Genomic DNA, 13543 nt, shown 5'->3' with positions numbered 1-13543 from the left:
ACTTTAATTAGAGTGGTTCTGAGAACCACTTTAATTAAAGAGCCCAGAGTGTCACGTGTATCAGAGCCCTTGTGCTAAAAAATGTTGGCAGGGATCTTTAACTAAAACTTGTTAAACAAGTTTCAGTTAAAATGCCCCAACACTATTTTTCAGTGCAGGGATGCTGATACACATGATACTGGAGTCTGCTGGAGCACGGTTATTACCATGCTTTAGCACACTTGATTAATTGAGTCTGCTCTGACGCACTGTAACTACAGCACATTGAAGTAGCCTTGTTGCAGTGTATAGGCACCTGGTGTGCTCCCTGTGCCAAGTGCAGCACATGCCCAGAAGAGACACAACATTAGTTTGACCTGGCTTGCCAGCATCTGTATAGATCAGGTGTTTTAACACAGGTTTTTGGCACTTTTGTCTAGTATCTGTTTGAATCAGCTATAGATAAAGCTCCAAAAAACTATGCTGAAGCACCTGATCTACACAGGCACTGGGAAGCCATGTTGAATAATGCACTCCCTCTTCCAGGAAAGCACTGTTATTTTGGGTTTTTGTTTGGGGTTTTTTTTCACGTGTGTCAGCAGTCAATGATGTTGGAGTGACACCCTGAAGAAGAGAGAATCTGCATGCACTTTTCTAGCAGAAATTGTTCAGAATCGCTCCTGTCACATTTTGGTCGGGTCAGAATGCAACATATAGTTAAGTGCATCAACTAGCTTAAGGGGTTTAGGTTGTAGCCATGTTGGTCTAAGGATATAAGCAGACAAGGTTCCTTGGGTGAATTTGATATCTTTTATTAGACCAACCCAAATGGTTGGAGAATAGTTATTAAGCAAGCTTTCGGGTTCAAAAACCCTTCGTCAGGCTAAGGAAGCTGCAGCAGTTGCTGTGTGCTCTTCCTGGATGGAATGAAAAGTAAACAAGTCAGGGGCTGGGCTGAGCTGGGCTGGGGAGTCAGTTGCCAGGCAGATTATAATGTATCAAAAATCCAATGTCTATGTTTGGTCCCTGATCTCTAGTATCCAGCAGGTTGATGAAATGGAGCTCATAGGCTCGTCTCTGGGAAGTGTTGTGTAAGTTTCCCTTGAGGATCAGGACTGAGAGATTGGAGAGAGAGTGGCCCTCCTGTAAGAAATGTGCCCCCACCGGTAATTGGGTGTTTCTTTCTTTGATGGATTTCCGGTGTGCGTTCATTCTGGTGCGCAGTTGTTGTCTGGTCTCTCCTACATATCTTCCATCAGGGCATTTGGTGCATTGGATGAGGTATACTACATTCCTGGAGGTGCAGCTGTAAGATCCTGGGATGCTGATGGCTCTGTTGTGGGGTGTAGTAATAGTGGGGGTGGTGGAGATGTGGGGGCAGGTTTTGCATTTCTTGTCATGGCACGGTCTGGATCCTTTTGGTGTGTTCTGGGCTTGAGGAAGTTTGCTTCTGGTGATGAGGTTGGCGAGGTTCAGTGCTTGTCTGAAGGCTAGGATGGGTGGCTCTGGGAAGATCTTTTTAAGAATAGGGTCTTTTGCTAATATGGGTTGCAATTTTTTGAGGATTTTCCGTATAGGTTCAAGGGATGGGTGATAGGTCAAAACCAGTGGTGTGCGATTTGTGGGTGTTTTTCTTCTGTACTGCAGCAGTTCTTCACGTGGTATCCAGGTGGCTCTTTCAAACATGCGATCTACCTCTCTGGAGGAGTGTCCTTGCTGGGTGAAAGCCTTTTTAAAATTGGTGAGGTGGCAATCCCGGGTGTTCTCTTCAGTACAGATGCGGTGGTATCTGAGGGCTTAGCTGTATATCACAGCTTTTTTGGTGTATTTCGGGTGATTGCTGGTTCTGTGCAGATATGTGTGTTGGTCTGTGGGTTTCTTGTATACTGTGGTCTGTATTTTACCCTTCTGGATACTGATCCTTGTGTCTAAAAAGGGGATGTTGGTGCTGGAGTATTCTAAAGAAAGTCGGATGGAGGGATGGTGACTGTTGAATTTCTGGTGGAACTCAATTAGAGATTCCCGGTTCTCACTCCAAATGATGAAGATGTCATCGATATATCGTAAGTACAGCAAGGGTTTGATGGTGCAGTTCTTGAGGAAGTCTTCTTCCAGGTGGCTCATAAAAAGGTTGGCATACTGTGGGGCCATTTTAGTGCCCATAGCTGTTCCCATCGTCTGGAGGAAGTGTTGATTATTAAAAGTGAAATTGTTGTGTGTGAGGGTGAAGTGTATAAGCTCAGTGATATCTTTGGGTCTGTATTCTGGGTTGTAATCTTGTTCCTGTAGATATGTAAGGCAGGCATGGATGCCATCCTGGTGTGGGATGTTGGTGTATAGGCTGGTAACGTCCATGGTGGCTAGGAGTGTGTTGCTGGGAAGGTGGTCTATGTTTTTAAGTTTCCATAGCAAGTCTGTGGTGTCTTGGACAAAACTTGCTCTGTGGGTGACAAGTGGTTTTAGGATGGATTCAACAAAACCTGATATTTCCTCAGTTAGGGTCCCATGGTTGGATATGATAGGTCTGCCAGGGCTCCCTTGTTTGTGGCTTTTAGGGAGCATGTAAAAAGTCCCTGGGTTAGGTAGTGGGGGGATCAAGGTCTGTAGTTTTTCTTGTAATCTTGGTGGAAATGATTTGATGGTATTGTTGAGTTTTTTGGTGAAAAGGGGAGTAGGATCTTCTTGTAGTTCTTTGTAGTAGGTGGTGTCAGAGAGCTGTCTGTTGGCTTCCTTTATGTAATTCTCACGGTTTAGGATGACTACGGCTCCTCCTTTATCTGCTGATTTTATTACTATTTGGTGGTTAGATCTTAGAGATTCTATGGCCTTTTTCTCTGGTAGAGAGAGGTTGTTGTAGTGGCGCGTGTTGCTGATTATTTCATTGTTCATTCTTTCCCTGAAGTAGTCAATGTAGCAGTCAAGGTTATGGTTTCGTCCACTGCGAGGTGTCCAATCTGAATTTTTTTTTGGTTTTTTGGCATTGATCTTTTCCTGAACGTTGTCAGAGGATGAGTTGTTGTTGGGAGTAGGTTCAGTTTGGTCGTGGAAATATTCTTTGAGGCGCAGGCGTCGGAAGAATTCTTCTAGTTCTCCACATTGAAGTATTTTATTAGGGTATTTTTCTGGACAGAAATTTAGGCCTTTAGAAAGGACAGATTTTTCAGTTTTGGTAAGCTTAAGGTAGTCACTCCCCTTAGAAGGAGGACACCTAGGATTTTAGTTCCTTCTCTAAGGAATACTAAATAGTCGATTCATTAAGACAGGGACTAGAATTTAAGGAACATAAGATCCTCAGCTTTGAGTCCACCTGTTCTAAACCTGCTATCCTCAAAGCACTCTACAGCTACTGTGTGAAACTGCCAACCATTTCAGAGAGTGGCTGAATGATTTGGGGAGTTTCCACATATTGGGATATTTAAAAAAAAAAAATCCTACATTTCCCATAAGCCCTACTTCATGGCCAGATCTAGGTTCAAGTCCTTCCTTCCATGCTCTTGAAATCCCAGAACCAATAGTTGCTGTTGTCTTCCCTCTAGGACAGAGGGGTGGCTCGATCCCACACTAGACAAGAGAAACTGAACACAGACTGTTTCTCTCTGGTAAGAGAGATATATAAATTTAGAGCCAACATGCAGTTATGCTTTTGTCATTTCTCTGAATCCCATTGCTGGTTAGGGGGCAGAGACAAATAATGCATATGATTTTAGATTGGGAGGGATGATTATTATTAAGGATCCAATAGATACATCCTCCATGTACTCTGCATGTGATGTGCTATATTAAAGACTATTTGTGCCATTTGCCTCTGGGCACATTCTAAAGTGAGCTGAAGAATCACTTCTACCTGTAACACATTTGTTAATTGGTAAAATATGTCTTTGTCAAGTGTGCACATTCTAAACTGTTTTCAGTTCATTAACTGAAAATATTAAGCTAGCTTTCTCCAAAACTTCATAGACTTCTAGTTAGTTCTTATTTAAAGCACAGAATTTTCTCTTTATCATTGGGAGAGATGTCTGTTGCAGGTAGACAATGGAAATTATCTTGACACCTTTGTTGCACATGTTTTAAGACTTTTTTTGTCACCAGCAATTATATTGTTGGGTAAGAAATTCATATTGAAAACAATGGTCTCATTAGTCAAAGTTTCAGTAAAATCTGCCATCCACTGTGACAAGATGTATTAGATAGCATATATTCTGTTACAGCCAATGATGGCTACTGCATGCATTAAAAATATATTTTCCCCATGCATGCCAAAAATCCTTTAGCATTTTAGTTTATATCACAAATTAAATTAGCAATTACCAGCTTAATTCTCAGGTAATTTTTTTTCATATGATTATAGTAAAAACATAATTTCTGTAGGGTGGTAGAAAATGACTAAGGTGAATATCAAAATAGATTCCTTTGTGTATTGCATGTTTATATAGGAAACAGGTGTGCCAATTAGAAACCTTTTGTGTTTCTTTTGCCTTACCTCTATTTTGTTCTCATATTCTATGTTGCCAGTATAAATTAGTCCATGCTGAACTCTCCTGACACAGACTGTTTGTGGTATCCAAGCTGGAACATTTAAAGCTAGTTCTAATTTGTCTGCACTATACTTCAGTCCACAGGGTAAATATACTCTGTCTTGACATGATCTATGTAGAAAGAGGTGGTCTCTTAAGTGTGATTTCCAGCGCATAATTGTCTCTAACACATACCTAACAACACACTTGATGTAAATTAAGTTGTTACTATGAGACAGACTAAGGACAGCACCAGCATGGGGAATTAACTTCACTCCTACTTCAAGATTTAAGTCCTGAAACAATTGATACATACTGGTAAATTACATCCTGTACTGGAAGATGCTGAGTACCACCTGAGTGCCCACTAATTCTACTTAACAGTAGGCATTCAGCAACCTAGAGAAGGCATTTGGCACCTGATAGGCCCATCCCTTTGGGAAGGACTACCTTGTAGTGGTGTCCAGGCAGGGATATCCAGCTATCTTGTATGTATTTGCATAATCTGAATCTGGAAATGCAGTGATAAGGGTCCATGTGGATGTTCCATTGTGAGTGCTCTCTACACTTTAGGTATACCAATGAATTATTGTTCAGGAATAATTATTGCACAGGGAAATATGGGCCTTCAACACTTTTGAATAGTGGTTCCAAACCTTGTTAGACCCAAGGCACCCCTCTAAAAATGCCAGCTCTTAATTTTAAATAAATTTTCACTACAGCAAAATAACAGAGAAATTCTTCTGTTGTGAAGAACTCAGAAAGACTGCAACAGGTCAGAATATTTCTGACACTATGGATTCCTAATTGAAATCTCTGAATTTATCTTGTGAATTTTATTTGCACAACTAACAGTGCTAACATGGTGTGGCTGTCTAAGGCACTCTTTAAACAATCTCAAGGCACACCAGGGTGATGTGACACCTTGGTTGAGAATCGCTGGTTTAGAAGTATCAAGCTACAATTCTTATTTATGGCCCCCCTACTTTACCTTTGGTAAGTTTGGGTTTTAATGTCTTGTGGTTGTGTCTGACTCTGTAGTTTTCCTAAAAAATTAGATAATGAATTTGTATACGATGGTTTGAATAGGGATGATCCTGCCATAGGCAGGGGATTGGACTAATTGACCTATGGATGACCTTTCCAGCCCTACTTTTCTATTATTCTATTCTATGATTCTGTGAGTTATACTACATGCACTTTACATCTCTCTGCTATGTGTCATGAGGCCAGAACCAACTAACAGGATCCGAGTGTAAATGCTTACATCATACTCCATAAATTACAGCCTAACCTGTGTCCACTTTCCTAGACATTTGCAGCACATGTGTAAATGAGAATTATGGATAATAAGTACTTCAGCTTCAGCAACATGTACCTTCCAAAACCTCTTGAGTTACTACTTTACATTTATGTACCCAACATGAAGATTTTAAACTTCCCAGGCTGTCTTATAGGGAAAGTTTAGGGGATTTTATAGGAATTATTTGCATGGTTGGGGAGAGAATTTTTTTTTTCTTGGAAGTCGGAAGAGTACAATTTGGCTATATAAGTCATGTACATGGACTTCTAAAAAAATGTTTCCCCACCCATCAAAGGATCTTTAATAATATAGGTATGCAGGATAATGCTCTCGAAGAAGAAAAAAAGAAAAAAAACCCAAAAAATAAAGCATGATGTCTTATAGATAATAGTTTATAGAAAATGTTCAGGAATTTTTTTTATGCAAGATATTAGATATAGTATATGATCCTATATTCAAAGCATCTGACTTATAACACACAAAGCAATGGATATAAAAACTGTGTAAAATAATTACATTTCACATCTATTGTATAGATAGAAACAGTTACAGAATGTATTCTGTTTCTGCTTAAACATTGCTGTTATTCTAAATTGTACTATGTCACCTTTCTAAAGGATGCACTGTCATTCTTATTTACTTAAAGGAAAAGAAAGTAACAGTTGCTGTAAAATAGGAGAGTCTATAGATGACTGGAAAATGTCAGTTTACTGCAAGCCAAAAAAAAAAAAAAAGCAAAAAGCTTGATTACTAGATGCTGAAGAGTTTATTTATTAATACAAAGCATTATAGAAATATTAGCTCTTAAATATTAGCTCTTAAAATACCTGGGAAACAGTCTTTCAAAGGTCAGTCCATTTGAACAAGTGAAGTCTACAGTGGGTATATCTTCAGTAAGAAGCATCACTATAAAATTGGTTTAACCAGTACAAAATGCTTAAATAACTGAAAACACATGCAAACCAACCAATTATTGTATATAATCAATGTCCCTGCAACAGATTCTACAAGTCTGAATATCTTGCTCCCAGTGATGAGCATTTACGAATAGGAACAATCCCATTGTTTTCAGTAGGACTACTCGCGTGAATGACTGCTTATGTGTGTTTCACAGTCAGGTCTTCTAATTCTGTAGTTCTCTTATCATCTACTCCAATGCTCTTGGCTCCAGCTGAGGTTTATAAAATGATATAGGACATTAGAAAGCTCATTTTCTATGGTGGCAATAGGAACCGTGCATCCCAGGCCCCTAGGCATCTGTAGGTAGAACATCTTTGTGTATAGAATAAGCCTTTGTATGCATGTACAAAATAGCAAATATAAAAAGACAAACTACATACAATAAACCCATCCACTTTTTTATGGATTTAAAAGACACTAAATTCTACCTCCCTCTCTCCTCTCTCTTCTCCCTAACATATTGGCAGGAATTTTTAAGTGCACATTTTAGACAGCATGCAAGTAGTCTATGTTGGCTCAAAAGCTGTATTCAGGGATCTATAAAACTCCCATGCAGCTAATGCTTTCCCTCGTAGGATCAGCAAAACTATTTATTGTTTGTAATGATGTTGAAATAAAGCTGGAATATATGTTTTCAGGCAAACCCCCCCCCCCCCCCAAAAAAAACCAACCCAACCCAACAACAACAACAACATTATTCACAATGCTCTGAATTATTTTATTTAAAACTTGCTTCTAGGCAATCTTCATTTTTCCCTGCAGTCTACTTGCGCTAGGAGAGGAACTTTGAATGAGTATGTATAGGTTAACATTATAAATACAAGTCTACTCTTATCATTTAACATTGTGCTGTACAGTATGAGTTAATTCAAAATTACATTTTATATTTATTATTATGATTCAAGCAATCATCACAGGTCACTGACTGAGTGGCTGACTGACACAGCTAATATCCATATTTTTATCAAACCACAATCTGTAAATTGGATCCTCCATTAATGGTAGATTTCTAAGTAGAGAAATTTAGCCTTCTTATTATAAGAGGTTGAAAGATCAAAACTTCCACTTATTCCATTTTATCTGTTTAAGTTCCCTTTCCTGAGTATTTGGGGTATCCATTTAAAAAAAAAAATTAACTACTTATATTAAATACTAGTATTATGTGACCCCATTTGAAAAAAAGGGAATATCTGAGGTCATGAAAGCTGTTTCTCACATTTTAGCCAAGAACATTTCCATAAATGTTATTTGCATAGAGAAACAGAAAATTACAGTCATTTATTATACCACTTGGCCATTTAATGAGCTGTTTGGGACCATTCCAAAAGCAAAAATTAAAGATTTGAAACTTTTTTCCAATTTTCTGACTAGTATTACCTTTGTGTTAGGTCACAACCCAGCAGCCACGGAGCACCCCACCGACACCCAGCACAGCCAGAGGTATGTGGGGCCCAAGGTGGGAGGGGGTTAACCCCAGACAGTGGGAGGAGGAAGCTGAGTGGACTGAGGAGGGTCTCACCCACCCCCCAGCCCCTACTTGGCCCAGTCCCCCAAGGACAGAGTAGGTGAGAGGGAGAGGGTACTTACCAGTTCCTCTTCGGTGGGTCAGGGTCCCCTAAATCCCGGGTGGGGTTCCCCCTAGCCGGGAACAGCATTCCACTGATGGCTGGCCCACTGCACAGATGCTCAGTTTAAAAGGGCCTGCCAAACCAAAAAAAAAACCAGACAGGTTCCAGGAGTGGCGAGAGATGCGTGAGTGAAAGCCCTCTGTGCCCCTACTCCTGCAAAGCCCCGCAGCAACCCCCAACAGCCACACAGCACCCCGCCGACCCCCAGCACAGCTGGAGGTAAGCACGGCCCATGGTGGGAGGGAGTTAACACCAGACAGTGGGAGGAGGCAGTTGAGTGGACCAAGGAGGGTCTTGTCCCACCTGGCCCCTGCTTCACCCAGCCCCTCAAGGAGCCATGTGACCAGAGCCTCACAAACAGACCATACAAAGAGGTGTGTTTGTCCACCCAGTCCATGAGTTAGCACAAAGTTTGCACAGGAGGGTTAGCAGGAGGTCCCAAGGCCCTGCCTGTGAGTCCCTAAGGTAGGCATTCCCAGCCACAGCTGGCACGACACGGATGGGCATGCGCCACACCCTAAGGGCCCCCTCGGGGTCTGTGGCTCCCTGCTCTGGCACCTCATAGATTCATAGATTCATAGATGTTAGGGTCGGAAGGGACCTCAATAGATCATCAAGTCCGACCCCCTGCATAGGCAGGAAAGAGTGCTGGGTCTAGATGACCCCAGCTAGATGCCTATCTAACCTTCTCTTGAAGACCCCCAGGGTAGGGGAGAGCACCACCTCCCTTGGCAGCCTGTTCCAGACCTTGGCCACTCGAACTGTGAAGAAGTTCTTCCTAATGTCCAATCTAAATCTGCTCTCTGCTAGCTTGTGGCCATTATTTCTTGTAACCACTGGGGGCGCCTTGGTGAATAAATCCTCACCAATTCCCTTCTGTGCCCCCGTGATGAACTTATGGGCAGCCACAAGGTCGCCTCTCAACATTCTCTTGCGGAGGCTGAAAAGGTCCAGGTTCTCTAGCCTCTCCTCATAGGACTTGGTCTGCAAGCCCTTAACCATACGAGTGGCCCTTCTCTGGTCCCTCTCCAGGTTATCGGCATCCCACTTGAAGTGTGGCGCCCAGAATTGCACGCAATACTCCAACTGAGGTCTGACCAGTGCCCGATAGAGGGGAAGTATCACCTCCTTGGATCTATTTGTCATGCATCTGCTGATGCATGATAAAGTGCCATTGGCTTTTCTGATGGCTTCGTCACACTGCCGACTCATGTTCATCTTGGAGTCCACTAGGACTCCAAGATCCCATTCCACTTCTGTGCCACCCAGCAGGTCATTTCCTAGGCAGTAGGTATGCTGGACATTTTTCCTTCCTAGGTGCAGCACTTTGCATTTCTCCTTGTTGAATTGCATTCTGTTGTTTTCTGCCCACTTGTCCAACCTGTCCAGGTCTGCTTGCAGCTGTTCCCTGCCCTCCGGCGTGTCCACTTCTCCCCATAGCTTTGTGTCATCTGCAAACTGGACAGAGTACATTTCACTCCCTCGTCCAAGTCGCTGATGAAGACATTAAAGAGTATCGGTCCAAGGACCGAGCCCTGCGGGACCCCACTGCCCACACCCTTCCAGGTCGAAACCGACCCATCCACCACGACTCTGGGTGCGACCCTCTAGCCAATTCACCACCCACCAGACTGTGTAGTCATCCAAGTCGCAGCCTCTTAACTTGTTCACCAGTATGGGGTGGGATACCGTATCGAAGGCCTTCCTGAAGTCTAAGTATACGACATCCACCCCTCCTCCTGTGTCCAGGCGTTTTGTAACCTGGTCATAAAAGAAGACTATATTAGTCAGGCATGATCTGCCTGCTACAAACCTATGCTGGTTTCCCCTCAGCATAATTTGTCCTGCTGGGCTCTCGCAAATGTGAGCCTTGATAATTTTTTCAAAGATTTTGCCAAGGATGGAGGTGAGACTGACTGGCCTATAGTTGCCTGGGTCCTCCTTCCTCCCCTTCTTGAAGATGGGGACCACATTGGCCCTTTTCCAGTCCTCCGGGACTTTGCCGGTGCGCCACGAGCATTGAAATATTCCCGTCAGTGGCTCTGCAATGATGTCGGCCAGTGCCTTCAGCACCCTCGGATGGAGCTCATCCGGGCCTGCCAATTTATATGCATCCAGTTCTTCCAAGTGACTCTGCACCATTTCAGGGTCTACGCATGGTAGTCTGTCGCCTTGCTGCTGCCTCTCTACAACCCCAGTGAGAGACTTGTCGTGCCTCTCGCTTAGGAACACTGAGGCAAAGAACTCGTTGAGGAGTTCAGCCTTGTCCTCCCTGTCCGTCACCAATTGTTTCTGCCCATTTAGCAGGGGTCCTATTCCTCCCTGGGCCTTCCTTTTACTCCCTATATCTCTAAAAAACAATTTTTTGTTGTTCTTTACTTGGGATGCCATCCTCAGCTCCATGGTAGCTTTGGCCCGTCTAACTGCCTCCCGACAAGTGCGAGCAGAGGAGGTATATTCGTCTTTGGTGATCTCTCCCTGTTTCCACTTTTTATGTGCTCCCCTTTTGGCCCTTAGGCTGCCCTGGATTTCTCTGGTCAGCCAAGGAAGCCTCCTGGCCTCTTTCCCTCTTTTTCCTCGCATTGGGATCGTCTTGCTTTGTGCCCGAAGGATTGTTTCCTTAAGGCACAGCCACCCTTCTTGGGCTCCCATCACTTCAAAACTCCTACTCTGCAGTGCATCCTTGACTAATCGCCTGAGTTCATTGAAATCAGCTGTCCTAAAGTCTAGCACTTTCACCCTACTAGTTACCTTACCCACTCGACATTTTATGAAGAATTCTATTATTAGGTGATCACTGTCCCCCAGATGGCCATCGATCTGTAGGTCCCCTACCATGTCATCCCCCGTTGCCAATACCAGATCCAGTAAGGCATTCCCTCTAGTGGGACCGTGTACCTCCTATGTCAGATGGAGGTCCTGTACACAGATTAGAAACCTGCGTGAACAGTGGGACTTTGCTGTCTGCATCTCCCAGCAGATGTCTGGGTAGTTTAGGTCCCCCATGACTACCGCCTCTTTAGCTTTTATGGTCTCTGAGAGCTGCCTCAGGAGCCCCGAATCTATTTCTTCCCCTTGGTGTGGGGGTCTGTAGCAGACCCCTACCACCAAATCCCTTTATCCTTGCCCCCCATGTAGCCTAACCCACAATCCTTCTACTTCCTCATCCTTCGATTCCATTTTGATGAGGGTCGATGTATATTGCTCATTGACATAGAGCGCAACCCCTCGCCCTTTTTTCCCCACCCTGTCCTTTCTGTACAATCTATAACCCTCAATATGTACCGCCCAGTCATGGGACGAATCCCACCAGGTTTCTTTTAGCCCTACTAAGTCATAGGTGTTTTGTGCAAGCAGGAGCGCTAGTTCATCCTGCTTGTTCCCCATGCTCCTAGCATTAGTATATAGGCACTTGAGCCCTGTGACTGGTGCCTTTGCTGCCCCCCAGCTCCGAATCCCAAGGGGCCCCTTATTTCTTACCTTCTCGTTGCTTACCTGTGCTGTACTGCTGGCCACCCCATGGCTTGCAGGTTCTCAATGATGGAGGCCTCAGAGGCCTCCACCCAGACGGAGCCCATGGTTCCGGCTCCACACAGACAGAGCCTCTGGCTCTCGGCTGCGGAGGCTGCCTGTTGCTTTTTCAGGCTTTGGGGCCTGGGATAATGGCCACCTCCCCTTGTGGGGTCTGCTCCCTTTTGGGGTCTCTGGCACACCAGCTGGAGGATCTCCAGGTCACAATGCAGATACTGTGGTTCATCAGGGACTGCAAGCAGGAGATACCCTCCATCTCCCGGGGGAGAAGGGCCTACCAGTAGGAGTCTAGACCACGGTCTCCCTCCAGGACAAGGGAGGACACAGGGACCTCCCATTCTGTTCAGCCAAGGGGATGGACCAAGGTGGTCAAGGGCCCCAAGGCCCGCCATGCCAAGGCCCCTGCCCCGCTGGAGCTATGCAACAGGTATGAACCTCTTGCAGCCCCAGCAGAGCCTGCTGAGTTGCCAGCTCCCACAGGCAACATGGGCACTACTGTAGCTACTGTCCCCACTCTCCCCAAGACAAAACGTGAAGTGTTTGTTGTGGGAGACTCCATCCTGAGGGGGACTGAAGGAGCAATCTGCCGCTCCGACCCCTTAGCCCGGGAAGTCTGGTGCTTCCTGGGAGCCTGTATCCGAGACATCGCGGAGAGGATCCCTAAACTCCTTCAGCCCACTGACCACTATCTCATGCTTCTTAACCATGTGGGCAACAATGACACGGCTCAGAATGCTCCCAGCTAAGTCATGGGGTGCTACAGAGATTTGGGAGTGGGGCTAAAGGGTCTGGGGGCACAGGTGGTGTTTTCTTCAATCCTCCCAATCTTGGGCTACAGGCTGAGGAGGGAGAGGAGGATCCAGGTAGTTAACCAAAGACTGCAGCGCTGGTGTCATCAGGGAAGCTTTGTCTTCCATGACCACAGTCCACTCTTCGGTGACAGAGGCAGTGAGCTGCTGGGAAGGGATGGACTCCACCTCTCTCTACTGGGGAGGAGGCTCTTCTCTGTTAGACTGGCTGACCTGCTCCACCGGGATTTAAAATTAAGCCCGCTGGAGGGTGGGGGGATTACTACCACTGCTGGCCCACTGAGCAACCCTTGCAAAGCCAGCAGGCCAAGGCATTTAAGGGAGCCCACCCCTGCCCCAGCCCTGGAACAATCTGTGGGCAAGGCAAGGGCCCCCAAGGGGACACTTGCCTGCCTGTACACGAATGCCAGGAGCTTGGGGAATAAACAGGAGGAACTTGTCCTCCTGCTTAACACAAATAATTATGATGTCATAGGGATAACAGAGACCTGGTGGGACTCCACCCATGACTGGGCCACGGGTATAGATTGCTATACCCTGTACAGGAGAGATTGAGTAGACAAAAGGGGCGGGGCATAGCTCTCTATGTCAAGGAGAGATACGCATCCCTGCAAGCTGATATTGGTGACCAGGGTGGATGAATGGAGACCCTCTGGGTTAAAATCCATGGGGAACATAGCACAGGGGACACAGTGGTGGGAGTCTACTACAGACCTCCCACCCAAAGTCAAGAGCTTGACCAGGAGTTCGCCAGGGCTGCACGCTTCAGGCCAATGGTTGTCGTGGGAGACTTCAACTACCCAGACATCTTGTGGGAAG

The 13543-nt window shown here is 45.0% G+C and overlaps 1 long non-coding RNA gene across 1 annotated transcript in view; it reads left to right on the top strand.

Moving 5' to 3' along the window:
* The window catches only part of LOC109283813 (uncharacterized), a 33766-nt gene that overhangs the window by 2974 nt on the left and 17249 nt on the right, over window positions 1-13543 (top strand). Inside the window, exon 2 of the long non-coding RNA XR_002091080.2 lies at window positions 8145-8196. This is a non-coding gene — a long non-coding RNA (uncharacterized LOC109283813). The remainder of the gene's footprint in view (window positions 1-8144; window positions 8197-13543) is intronic.

This window comes from Alligator mississippiensis, chromosome 3 (genome assembly GCF_030867095.1).
Source record: "Alligator mississippiensis isolate rAllMis1 chromosome 3, rAllMis1, whole genome shotgun sequence".
Classification (NCBI taxonomy): domain Eukaryota; kingdom Metazoa; phylum Chordata; order Crocodylia; family Alligatoridae; genus Alligator; species Alligator mississippiensis.
The sequence above is the reverse complement of the archived record's forward strand: the minus strand, read 5'-3'. Positions and strand labels throughout refer to the sequence as shown.